This window comes from Pantherophis guttatus, chromosome 3, assembly GCF_059756535.1.
Source record: "Pantherophis guttatus breed Tessera chromosome 3, ASM5975653v1, whole genome shotgun sequence".
NCBI classification, from domain to species: Eukaryota; Metazoa; Chordata; class Lepidosauria; order Squamata; family Colubridae; genus Pantherophis; species Pantherophis guttatus.
In genome coordinates this window covers 130,655,290-130,668,036 of record NC_142065.1, presented here as the reverse complement: position 1 = coordinate 130,668,036, position 12,747 = coordinate 130,655,290, and the positions used below count along the sequence as shown (strand labels likewise).

General features: G+C 36.0%; 1 protein-coding gene across 2 annotated transcripts in view; it reads right to left on the bottom strand.

Moving 5' to 3' along the window:
- TRIO (trio Rho guanine nucleotide exchange factor) overlaps positions 1 to 12,747 on the bottom strand; it is a 263,174-nt gene that overhangs the window by 183,674 nt on the left and 66,753 nt on the right. The window contains exon 1 of one of the 2 annotated variants that reach the window (XM_034411890.3): positions 10,368 to 10,419. The exons of the other annotated variant lie outside the window; for it this stretch is intronic. The gene's annotated coding sequence lies outside the window, so the exon portion shown is untranslated. Of the gene's footprint in view, positions 1 to 10,367; positions 10,420 to 12,747 lie in introns of those variants that run through there. 2 annotated transcript variants of the gene reach the window in all.

Below are 12,747 nucleotides of genomic sequence, written 5' to 3'. Positions count from 1 at the left end.
GAAATAAAGAAAGGAGGTGCCTATTTCCTCTTAAGAATATTCATGTATCTAGTTTATTCAGAGTTTTTCTTTTTGGGAGGTAACAAAATGAGAACATTTATATTTCAGATATGAACTGTGAGGATTTCAAAAATCACTGCATATATGCACCGAGCTATAATGCTGTATATCTGCATCAATCTCTACTTACACACACTTCAAGCAGGCATTCTCAGCACCACACATTAATAGAGATGATGTCATCTTTTCAAAATCAGAGCAGTCTGCAGCTCCTGCTACTGTTGTTTCTTCCACTGCAGTGCCTGCAGTATTCAGAGGATTTGCAAAAGACAAGGCAGCTCAGAAAATAAATAAATAGAAACTGAACTGGGGAGCTCAGGAAGAGAGGTGACTTATTGAAATCCTGCTTGGACAGATTTTAAAAAGAAAGAGAAGAAGTATTTTTTGAGTCTCTGCATTCTGTGAATTTATCACTCACAAGAATTTATGTTATGTGATTGAACAAAGCAGCTTTGATACTTTTGGCAAGTCTAAATTGACCTGTTCAACAAGATTTTCATAGAATAATGGGTGTCCTCAGAGAAACAAGTATTTGGGTCAAATCTGAATAATTTCCATTGCTCTTTTAGCTTGTATCATTTCATTTCCTCTTTCTAAGAAACCACAAATGTAGTTAAGATATAAGCCACCAAATGATCAGAATTGTAAACCAAAATAGGGCTTTCTCACAATGTAACCAAGAATAATGGAAGTGAAATGATTTGATTTGATTATAGCTGGTGGTTTGGTTTCTTTTATTTCCTTTTCTCGTGTTTATTTTTTTATAATATATTGTATAGAATCAATAAAGCTTGATCACAACCTTTGCACCTTTAAAATGTCTTAATTAGATATTTTCTATATATTTAATATCTTAGCATCACTGGGTATTTACTGTAGCTACCAATGATTTCAGCACAATAACAGATGTGTTTCTATTTCTATTTTGTGGCTAGATTTATTTCTAGACAGGACTATAAGTATTGTATGTTTTGTGCATATTTTGAAAGAAATGCATCAGACTGAAGCAGCACAATAAAATTACTTTTTTTTTTAACTTCAAGGTAATGAATAACAAACCTTTTGTTAAACTGAAAAACAGGAATATACTGTGATCTAATCAAGATTAGTGCCTTGTGATAAACCTGAGGGAAAATCTCATGCATGTAATTTTAAAGATCAGTTTTGTGTCTCTATGTTTTACAAAATGGTACAGTTTATTTTCTCTCTTTTGGCGCACAGATGCATGCACACCACACACACACACACACACACACACACACACACACACACACACAAATAGTACAAAACATGCAATGGTTTTCTTGAAATATATGAGATTTAGCTACATTTTGAATTTTTATTCCTAAAATATTATGTCACGTGATATCAAATCTTCACTGCAAACACAAAAGGTACAAATGCCATTAAAATGTCAGAATTCTAAATTGTACATTCTGCAAAATTTCTGGAAAATGATCTAAGGAGTTATCTAAGCAAGTAGTCACAGCACAGCACAACTTCGGGTACTGGATCTACATAATATGCTACGCCAGAAGTGTGTAATTCATAGCCCACTTGCTTTCCCATGAGCTCCAAAGGCAGAAATCATCAACATTTCAGATTCCCTGGATTTTAAAAACCGTGCTAAGGTTTCAACCGCTATTCCTCCCCTTATTTTGAGTATGCCAGTTAAAAGTATATGATTAATTGTTCCCTTCTTGCTGAATATATACTGAACTTGCAATGAATATCAGTTTACAGTGATGTAGCACAAAAACACACATTGAAATTCAGAGCATGTTACATCAGGCAGTGCTATTTGTGAAGCAAATTGTACTGAGTATAACATAACATTCAACATGATACCTATGAGGTCCTAAAATGATTACATATGCCTTATTCCCCCAGCATGTACTAATATCCTGTGCCAATCCCAGCAATCAATAAATTTAATATACTTATAGCTTAACAATACATAAATCTAAATATCAAATTTTATTAAATGGTTAGCAGAAAAAAAAATCTAGTTTGCTAACTAAAAGGAATATAAAAATAAACCATTGTTGTATTAGTTATTAGGGCCTCTACATTTTCTTATCCCTTTCCTATTATTGACCTTGTACAATTGCTTAATTTGTTTTATCTTTGCGATCATCTAGCAGTTTGTTTTAAAATTCAGTTAGTTACAATAACACTTTCTAAATTCCAACCTAATTCTGCTGCACTTTGACTTACCTCTTTTCTCCTGTTAGAAAATTTAATTTAATTTAATAGCCAAACAAACTGGAATTATATAGGAAATGCTTAGGAAGAAAAGAAGAAAAGGAATCACTGCACATCAATTTCACTGCAAATGTGACTCCTAATGTAGTTCAAGAAAAACCAAACCTCTTATTCAGAATCCTTACAGCACAAGCTACGTGCAATCTGTTAGCTATCCCTTTTGCTTCCTTGGTCTGGCACACTTCCTCCAGTTTGTCTACATCTGTATAGGAAACACTTAGCCTCTTTTTATAAATCAGAAATATGCTGCACAACAACAGCACAAAGTTATAAGCTACTCTGCAACACAGGAGGCAACAGTATTACCATAGATAATAGAAATGCACAGGCTTTGCAAAGATACAGGTAGTCCTCAATCAAGCCCAAAATTTCTGTTGCTAGGTGACTTTTGCCCCCTATTTGTTAAGTGAATCACTGCAATTGCTAAGTTAGTCAAATTAATCTTGCTTCCCCATTGATTTTACTTGTCAGAAGGTCGCAAAAGAGGATCACATGACTACAGGACACTGCAACTGTCATAAATATGTCATTGAAAGGCATCTGGATTTTGATCACGTGACCATGGGGACGGTGCAACAGTTGTAAGTGTGAAAAACGGTCATAAGTCCTTTGTTCAGTGTTGTTGTATCTTTGAATGTTCACTAAACGAACTGTTGCAAGTCAAGGACCTGTACTCTGCTTGAAGTACTAAAATAGAGAAGATCTCACCTCCGTATCATTCATGCTCTTGTTTGTATTTTTTATCTGATACTTACTAAATATTCATGTACAGTACTTATATTTATGTTTATACTAGCTGGATCCCCGTGCTTTGCTACGAAACTATGTGATCGGGCTTGATAAATTGATACTTTACAACTTGAATCCTCCCCATCCTCTCCCCTTCTCTCTCTCAGCCTTGCCCCACAGAAATGTCTCCTATCCTATGCCCTTCTCTCCCTCAGGCTTTCTAGCCCCTTCTCTCCATGAGGCTTGCCCCATAGAAGCCTGTCCTATGCTATCCCATTCTCTCCAGAGTTATTTTCAAGTTGGGAGGGGGAGTAGAACATCTAACTAATTAGCATCAGAGCGTGTTATAATAATATAGGAAATATTAATGCTGTGATGGTCATTTTGAAAAATCCTTTTTTAGTGAGCACCTAGAAGCCAAGAGGAACATACGTGGCAAAGTTCAAGTTTGTAGGCTTTACGGTTCTGGAGATTTCGTGATTAATGCGTGAGTGGTTTCCGCTTTTATATATATAGATTGTATTATAAGCCAACCAGAGTTGCTTTGGATATGGGCAACACATTAAACAAACAAACAAACAAACAAACAAATAAGAACAATATATAGAAAAGGGCCCTTGATGGCCTCAAAGGTTCTACCCAATTCTTCCCTTTCACATCATAACATTCAGTTTGGCATGGTAGAAACTGTGGGAGCATAACCAACAAGTAAGAAGCTCTGCTTCTTACATATGCTCAAATAACTTGTTTGAGGATGGTGCTTCAGCTGTGGAATTTCTTCCTGTAACTGTCCTTGGAATTTCTTCTTGTAACTATGTTAGAATTCATGAGAAGTTAAAAAATAAGTCTTTGGGCTACAGTTTCTTGGGAGCTGCTTTTTCCTTCCCCATTAAGGTTTTCATGATCCTGCAGTTGTTATACTAATTTATTGGTTTATTGTTTTGAGTTGCTTTGAGATGTGTGTAGATATATATAATCAACATTTGAATGTCCAGTTAGTTGTGGCAAATGATGTGTGTCAAATGCTACATTTTAATAAACTATAAAGCATTTTGAAATTATGTTTCTTTGCAGTATCCCTCTGGGATACTGACCCTAGAAGAAATCTTTAAATCTAATTTCAAGATACAATTTGGGTTTGGCCGTTTTTGATACTGGTGTTAAGATAGAAAGACAAGTGCAAGCAAGGACTACATGCCTCTTATTTTTCCAGGACCTCTCTTCTGACATTAAAGAAAAGTACCACAAGGATCTGCAATAGATACGAAAGATCCACCAAACAGTGGATCCTGGGGATTATACTTTTCAACACATCTCAGCAGATGAGAATTTATTTCTCTAAATTTGGCAACAAATCTTAACTACTGCAAACCTGGATATAAGAAAATACAGTAAATACATAGTAGTAGTAGTAGTACTTAAGGGTTTCAACACCGGAAATAAAATGAAGAGCACCTATATTACAGTTCAACCCTAGCTCAACATGAAGTATCAGCAAAAACATTCATCTGATCTGTAGTGGCTCATAATTATCAGAGGACAATTAGAGATAACAACAAATATGCCCAATTCTCTAAAACCATAAGCTTCTTAAGAAACACGAAGTTGACATTAATCCTATGTATACTTAAAAAACTAACCACAAACATTGTGATACTTCATATGCCATTAATAAACTTCTAAGAGCAAACTAAACAATGGTATTAAGTGACTCCATGAAGGAAAACTAGGGGAAAATTGACAAGAACAATTCTTGGGGATCCTGCCAAATCTTCAATTTCCTGTACTGTTTGGAAAAAACAATGCCTTGGTTTTATTTGAATTCATTGAGTAGTTTGAACAGTTTGACAATAATTCATTAAATATGAAGAGCATAAACCCTATGCCTAGAATTCCTGTTTAGTTAATCCCATTTTAGCTACTAGCATGAAGTAAGATTTAACTAGTTCCTATTAGTATTTTCTCTTTTTAAGTTTTATTAGATTTTTGTTTTTAAATATACATCAATATAAATACATGAATAGTGTGGCCTCTGGGTATAATTCATTTTGATACAAATAGCAGTAATAATAATATTTGTTACATTAATCAAATATATAATCCCAGTATTAATATACATATTTGTTTCGGAGTAGCTATTCAATATTTCAATATTCCATTTAATGCCAATGATATTAAGCATACATAATAATACCATCTTTCAACCTCTAATCTTTCCATCTAGTTATTACTTATATTCTATTATATAAAATTTTTATCTGCTAATATTCCCCCTATTTCTTTTTTCTACCTCTATTTTAGTTTCTAGTCAGGCCACCATTACTAATCCTAGTGTTAATACACATGTTTATATCAAGACATAGTCCTTCATTATTTGATTATTCAAAGTCTCAGTATGCCATTCTAGTACCAATCATCTTATTATTTAACCATACCTAATAGTACCATCTTTCAACCTCCAATCTTTCCATCTAACTATTGCTTTATATAAAGGTGTGTATTCTTATTTCTACCTCTATTCTGGTTTTTAATCAGGCTATTATTATATTAGAAAAAGAAAAAGATTTCTTTCTATTCATCATCTCTTGCCCGTTTTAATACTTCAATTCTTATTCGTTTTTTAGCTTGCTTCCCTTACTCATTTCTTGGATCTTTGTCTCTATCAGCAACTGTGTCTTTACCATTCAGTCTGAATATTTCTCCCATCTCTATCCTCTTAAGCTGCCAGGTCTCCAGAGTGTCCACTCACACCCCTATTTCCCTTTCAAAAGTATCTTCCAGATTATCCGATTCCATTTTTAAATCTCTTAAAGTACTTTTCCCTTGGTTTATTTCATCAGTCATTATTATCTTTATCGTCTTCTCCTCATCTTCTTGCTTTAATTGCTGGTTTGTCTGTTCTATCTTTTCCTCCATTCTTTCTGCTGTCTCCTCTCTTTCCTGGACTCTTTGATCTTCATTCATTATCAGTTGTAGGATATTCTCTATTTTCCCATTTATGCCTTGCAATAGATTCTTTATCTTTCTATGATTTATTGTCATAGTGTCCCTAATGCTTTGAAACAACACCACCATTTCTTTTGAAATCTCACACATTTCCCCCTAGTGCAGCATCCTGTCTTACTTTAGTAAGTCCCACTCTTACTCAATAGTTCAAAAACAATATATTCAAATCCAATGTTGCTCCTCAGAAAGTTCAATAATCATCGTTCTTTACATCTCAGGATTATTAATCAGTTCCATTTAAATAGTCCAGGCAGCTTTCCACAAATCAAAAGTCACTTTACTTAAAAGTCTTCTTTATTCTCACAATAAGAGTAAAGTTATAGAACATAAAGTTATAGAACAATAAGTATTTTCTCTTCTGATTGTTCACTCACTCTTGAAGTTCCACAAATAAGGTCCAAGGAGTTTCTGCCAGCCAAATCTGAATTTTTTTTTTTTTCCCCCGGAAATCAAAACCTAACCAGGAGGCAAGCATGAGAAATAGATTCAGCAACACCAATTTTCAAGAACTATAGTCCCCACATATTTACTAGGACACTTACAGAAAATCGTGGGTGTATTCAGAAAGGCTAAATCATCAGATTGGCAGAAAACAGTCTGAAGAATTAAAGGAAAGAAAAAGAAGAGGTTTGCCTTCTGTATTACTGTATTAAATAAATCTGAAAGTTATGTTCTGCCTATATTGGGAGCATTTACATTGTTGATGCAGTATGCATTTACCTATACTGTAGGTGTAGCATCAACCTTCTTTCTCTGAAATAGATACCATGTTTTGTGAAATTAGATACATAAGTTAGCATTTGGGTTTCAACGTTGTCCTGGAGTTCATACTTACATATGTAACCAGCCCCTGAGCCTCATCGGTTTGGCTTTTATGAAATGAGTGTTTTCTGCTTGACCATTCCTGCCATTTTGGGAATGGGCATTCCTCTCTTTCCCAAAGATTGCTGCAGCGTAGCCTTACCCAACATAGTGTTGTGTATATGTGTTAAACAAACTACCCACCCTTCATAAGTAAGTATAAATTATAGCCTATGGTGAAATAAAAGTCTACTGATTGCAAGGGGGCACAAGGATTGATCTAATCAATAAGGACAAAAAATATATATAATTTGGGATTAAACAAAATCTGACAGGCAAGGCAAGATGACCCGGCCAAATCTTATTTCCAGTTGACATAGAAGTTATAAGGAAAACATTTTAGTTGGAAACAACTGAAATTTCTATGCATCAGGAAGGATGCCAACATAAACACAGCCATTAGACTCAACAGATTAAAGATGTGAATCTGAAGAATTCCTTTGAAGGTAATATTGTTGATAACTGTATAAAGATTCCCTCCATGTTATTGGTGGATAGTATTTCATAGTGAGTTGAAAGAATTTTTGATGGATCCTCAGGGAGATAAACCAATCTTCCTGCGCTTAATAGTGCTACTGAAGTCATCTTTCCTTTCTCTCCGAGTCTTGTCCTCTTGACCCACTACATTTAAGGTCTAAAAATCTGAAGGTAAGCATTGATTATTGATTTACTCAGTTTGTGTTAAAATTTCACATGCCACAAATTTCATTTCATTCCTAATTTCTTGGCCTAAAGTTTAACAACGACCAGTATGAAACCTTCTTGCAAGATGCTTGATTGAGTGGCAAGGCTTATATAATGAATTACATTGCAAGACTGTAGTTTCACACATTCATTCTTCTATAAGGCAAATATTATAATTTGCACAACCTAAAGATATTCCCTCAAAACAATTTCAAATACAGACTTATTGACCACTTGGTTTCTTAAAAACTGTAACTGCTAAGAATCTGTCATACATATAAAAGAGAAAAAACAGAACTAAACAGTACTATCTGAGTGAATAATGTTGCTGTTATCTCAGTGCGTTCAATTCAACCTGAGAGTTATTTCACCTTGATATACATTCCAATTCTTAAACAAACAAATTAGAACACTGTTATAAGTACAAACAACTCATAACACTTAGAAATGATCCTAATTTATCTGAAAATAAGGATAAATGATTTTCCTTTCTGCAGAATCTGACTAGGAAGATTCTGTAACTATAGTACATAAAATAGCAGTAAGAATAGCACTTAGAATTATATACCAGTCCACAGTGCTTTACAGGACTTTCTGAGTGGTTTAGAGAGTCAGCATATTGCCCCCAACAATCTGGGTCCTCATTTTACTGACCTCTGAAGGATGGAAGGCTGAATCAACCTCAAGCACTGTCAGGATCAAACTCCTGGCTGGGGGCAGAATTAGCCTGCAATACTGCATTATAACTACCGCACCATCAGGGTTCCTATACCAAACAATCAAATTTCTAAATAACACACACATTATAAATTGCATGTCATTTAAATATTGCTGCATGAATAATTACAGTGTACTCAAAAGAGCCTGTCTGAACTTTCCAACATGATCACACATTTCCAAATGTACTTTTACACCCTTGGAATTCTGGATTCAGCTTTGAAGTGGTATGGCACTGACTATTTCAAACCTATTTTTTAATTATAAGGACTAGCTGAATTATGAGGACTTAATTATGAGGACTAACAGCTCTAAAGTTGAGAATGTTTACCCGTGCATTTAGTTATTCTTCTTTTTCTTAATTTTGTTTTGCAAAAGGCATATTTGGGGTTATCAATCTGTCTGTAAACATAGCTACATTCCATGTTTATCTAAAACAAGTTGGAAAGAGGGAAATTTAACCAAGGGAATGTGCCACGTCATGGTACCAAAAGCTAGTTCCAAGGTCCCCCATAATACAAGGAAAGCTACCTTTTCATTGACATTTGCCAGAACTGTGTAAAAACAAACAAACACCAATATGCCTAAACCACCTTGTTTCTATGCTTTAAATCCTAACAATCATTTATCATTGAACATTTTACTCTAGGTGCCCACCTGTTAATTATCAGCTTTGTGGTTTTCCTCTTATACCTACTTAAGGTGCTTGTGGTTTTGCCTCCCTGCTTTCTTCTCATCCTCAGCCTAACTCCCTGTAGCCTTTGAAACTCCCCCATATATGGCATTTGTTTGAAAAGAAAACAAAATATTTTTTGTGGGTTTTTTTGTGTGTGTAAAAATCAAGGATTTCCTATTATCAACCTGCAGTAAACGCAGATATGAAACCTTTTTGAAGACCATAAAAACGAGCTGCACACAAAGGGGGTGGGTAGTGTGGGGGAACTCTACACCCTTCTTTAATGTAGGCAAGTGGTTGCCATTAGCAACCCATATTCCCTCCCCCCTCGCTTTAGCGCAACGGATAAAAGCAGCCTCCAATCCCCAAGCCGATGTCCCAAAGACTCCACATTGACAGTAGCACATTGTATGTAAAGACAAGCGCAGACCTTTTTCCCTTGTAAACAGGTACACTACCAAGACAATTCAGCACGGGGGCGAAGGGGGATGCAAAAGACAATGTAAACTCCCCCCCCAATTTTACAGTAGCCTTGAAATCCCTCCTGGATAATGAACCAGTGTAACCCAGCGCATCAGTATAAAATGCAGCAACAGGAATCTCTATCTATAAGTCAGCAGCCCTTGCAGCAGAATGGATTACATCATCCTTTTGCAGAGCTGAGACAGTGAATACGCTTAAATCGAGGAGCTAGCCAGATGGAACTGCCTTCCCACTGCTCCTGCAGTTACCACCTGCCTCCCACCTTTGGAGTCTGAACATGACGCAAAATTAAAAAAAGACCCGTCTTGTCAAAGCTTCTTCCTACATCATCTCCCTTCTATTATGGTCTGCAGATGTCAAAATAACCCGGCACATATTTCCCCCCCACACCCCGTTCCAAACAAAGCATCTGATGAAGCTTGCTTTTACTGTACCACAAGACGATTAACAGATGGTATCCCCACATTAAACCCCGCAAGGTTGAAACTCTATTTCCCCCCCCCTCAAACGAACAGATGGGGGAGAATATTGGGATGGTAGGGGATACAAGTCGTTCGCGCTTTTTTCTCTCTCTCTATTCGTCATAAAATCTTCTTTACTTAAGAGGGAAGCAGCTGCCCTGTATTAAGGATTACGGTTCCCAGATATGCTGCAAGAACGTTGGTGATAACTTCCCTTGCGAGCCCATTCATCCTGCTCTCTTCACTCATATTATGCTTTGTCTACTAAAGTGACATTCTGTCCACTAATGAATACCAGTGACATAAGCGATAAAGAGCAAATGCACATTTTCAAGCACTCACACTGTCAATGAATTCAATCTGCAGTAGGTAGCACACTGTTCTGGGAACACACGCACCTGTCAATACAAACATCTAAAGCTTACCTGTGATCCCACGGCTCTTAATAGGACTGGATAGTCTGTGTTAGTTTTCCAGCATTCACTTCTGCTCTGCAAAAAGCCACTGAAGGAATTTTTTTCTGCTTGCATTTTTAAATGTCCTCGAGTGAATGCGTTTGCATTTCTCCAGTCCTACTCTCTCATGACTGGAGGAATTTTAAGAACTGCTCAACACTTCTGAACCACTGTTTTACTCAAACTTTGTAACTTTCCCTAGGTTTATGTATCAGAGACTGTATTCATCTTAATCTTATGGAAAATTGCATATTTTCTAGGATGCCATCAGGAGCCAACTATGAAAATACTATTCTTTGAAAAAGTAAATACATTCTTTGTTAATTTTTTTTTATGTAAGCAAACTCAATATTTTATCTTCATTCGAACAGTTTAGAAAAATAAAGGTGATGCAAATGAACAAAAAAACTCTGAAAATTTGACTTTGCAAGACGACATATGTATTTCCTTCTGTGGATAAAGTAAGTACACCTTGGCTCTAGTTCCTGATATTGACTCCTTTGGTAGAAACAACTTCAAGTATATGTTTCTTACAAATATCTCTCAGTCTCTGACATCAATTGGGAGGATTGTTTTCATCTGTGCAACATTTGAGGGTTACTTGCATGCACAGACCTTTTCAAATCTGGATGGAATTTATAACTTTGACTTGGCCATTTCAGAATCCTCCATTTTTCCCCAGCCATTCTTTGGTGGATATACTAGAATGTTGAGGTTTGTTGTTATGTTGCAAGTCTACTTTGGGTTAAACTTCAATCTGCTGACAGATGGGCTCATATTATCTTCAAACAACCCCTGCTACAATGAAGAATTGGTAATAGATTTTATGATGGTGCGTTACCCAGGTTTGGATGCAGCAAAGCGACTTCAAACAACAATATTTCCAACACCACCACATTTTACAACTGGTATTGGGTTCTTCTGATGAAATGCTGTCAAACATGACTTCTGGTACTGTGGTTAAATAATTCCATCTTTGTCTCTTCTATTCAGAGCACATTGTTCCAGAAATCCTGGTCTTTGCCTAAATATTTGTGAATAAACTTCAGCCCTGCAATGATGTTGTTTCTGGACAGCAAAAGTTTCCTTCTGAGGCACATTCCAAGTAGATCTAATTTGTGCAGTTTCTTTCTACATGGTAAACTCATGCACACTGACATCAATTGTTACATGACCTCCATGTAGCTCATATGATGACCTTCTGGAATTGTTAGCTATTTCTTTCAGCATCCTATGTTCTGCACTCAGGCTGAACTTGCTGAGAAAGCCTGTGGCCTGGGCAAGTTGACAGTTGTTTGAAATCCTCCACTTGTCAATGATCTTCCAGACAGTGGAATGATTGATGTCCCTTTGTTTAGCAATCTTTTAAAATCCCTTCCCAGACTCTTAGGCATGTAGGAGAGCTCTTTCAATCTAGGCATGGTGATACCACCCACTTCAACAACAAAGGGCAAATGAAACTAAGTGTCTGAGATTTAAACAAGACAAGTTCCTCCCACATCCTCTCAAACAATGTTTGAGCCTGATTTGATGCATTTGATTCTAATTTTAAATATTTGAGGTAGTGATAAATGTAGCGGTAATCTTACTTTTTCCACATGGGAAATCTGCATTTATATTTAAATTATACAATGGAGTACAAAGTATAAACAGTACATTATATTTGTTATATTACATCTTCTTTATCTATCAATATTGTTGAAATGAAGACCAAATGCCTTTATGTTGAAATATGTTTAAAAAGTTTTTTTTAAAAAATCAACAGGACATACTTTTTCAAATGATTGCATATGCTCCCTTTTTGAAATACTCATCAGCAAGAAAAGCCCAGTTGACAAAAATTAAGTAAGTAAAAATTAAGATTTGGACTTGCTGAGGGACCTCATTCTAATATTCTAAAAGATTCTGAAGTTTTTTTCACCGATTATGAATCTCCCGCGTTATCTGCTAGGTCATCTAGATTAGTAATCCATGTGATACAGTGGTGTGACTTAGAAAAGAAAGAGGGGGGGAAAATCCTGTGTCCTGGATGTTGCTTGTTGCTCTTATCTGGCAGGAGTATCTTTTTATTTCTCCTTTAGGAGAAATCCAGAGCCATTCATCTGCTACACAGGAACTTGGAGACGTTTTCCTTCTCATTAACTGTTGATGTGTTGAATTCCTCAGGGGCACAACATCACCCTGGTACTTCTAATCACTCGGCCAAGGATCATCAGTTTCAGAACACTGCTATAGTGCGGAAACATACTTTCAAAAGCTTCCCTTTAAGGCAACAAAGTCTTCTCTCTAATCACCCCAATCTTTTAAAATGATGGATAACCATGGTGGGGAGCCTAATAGAAATACAGGT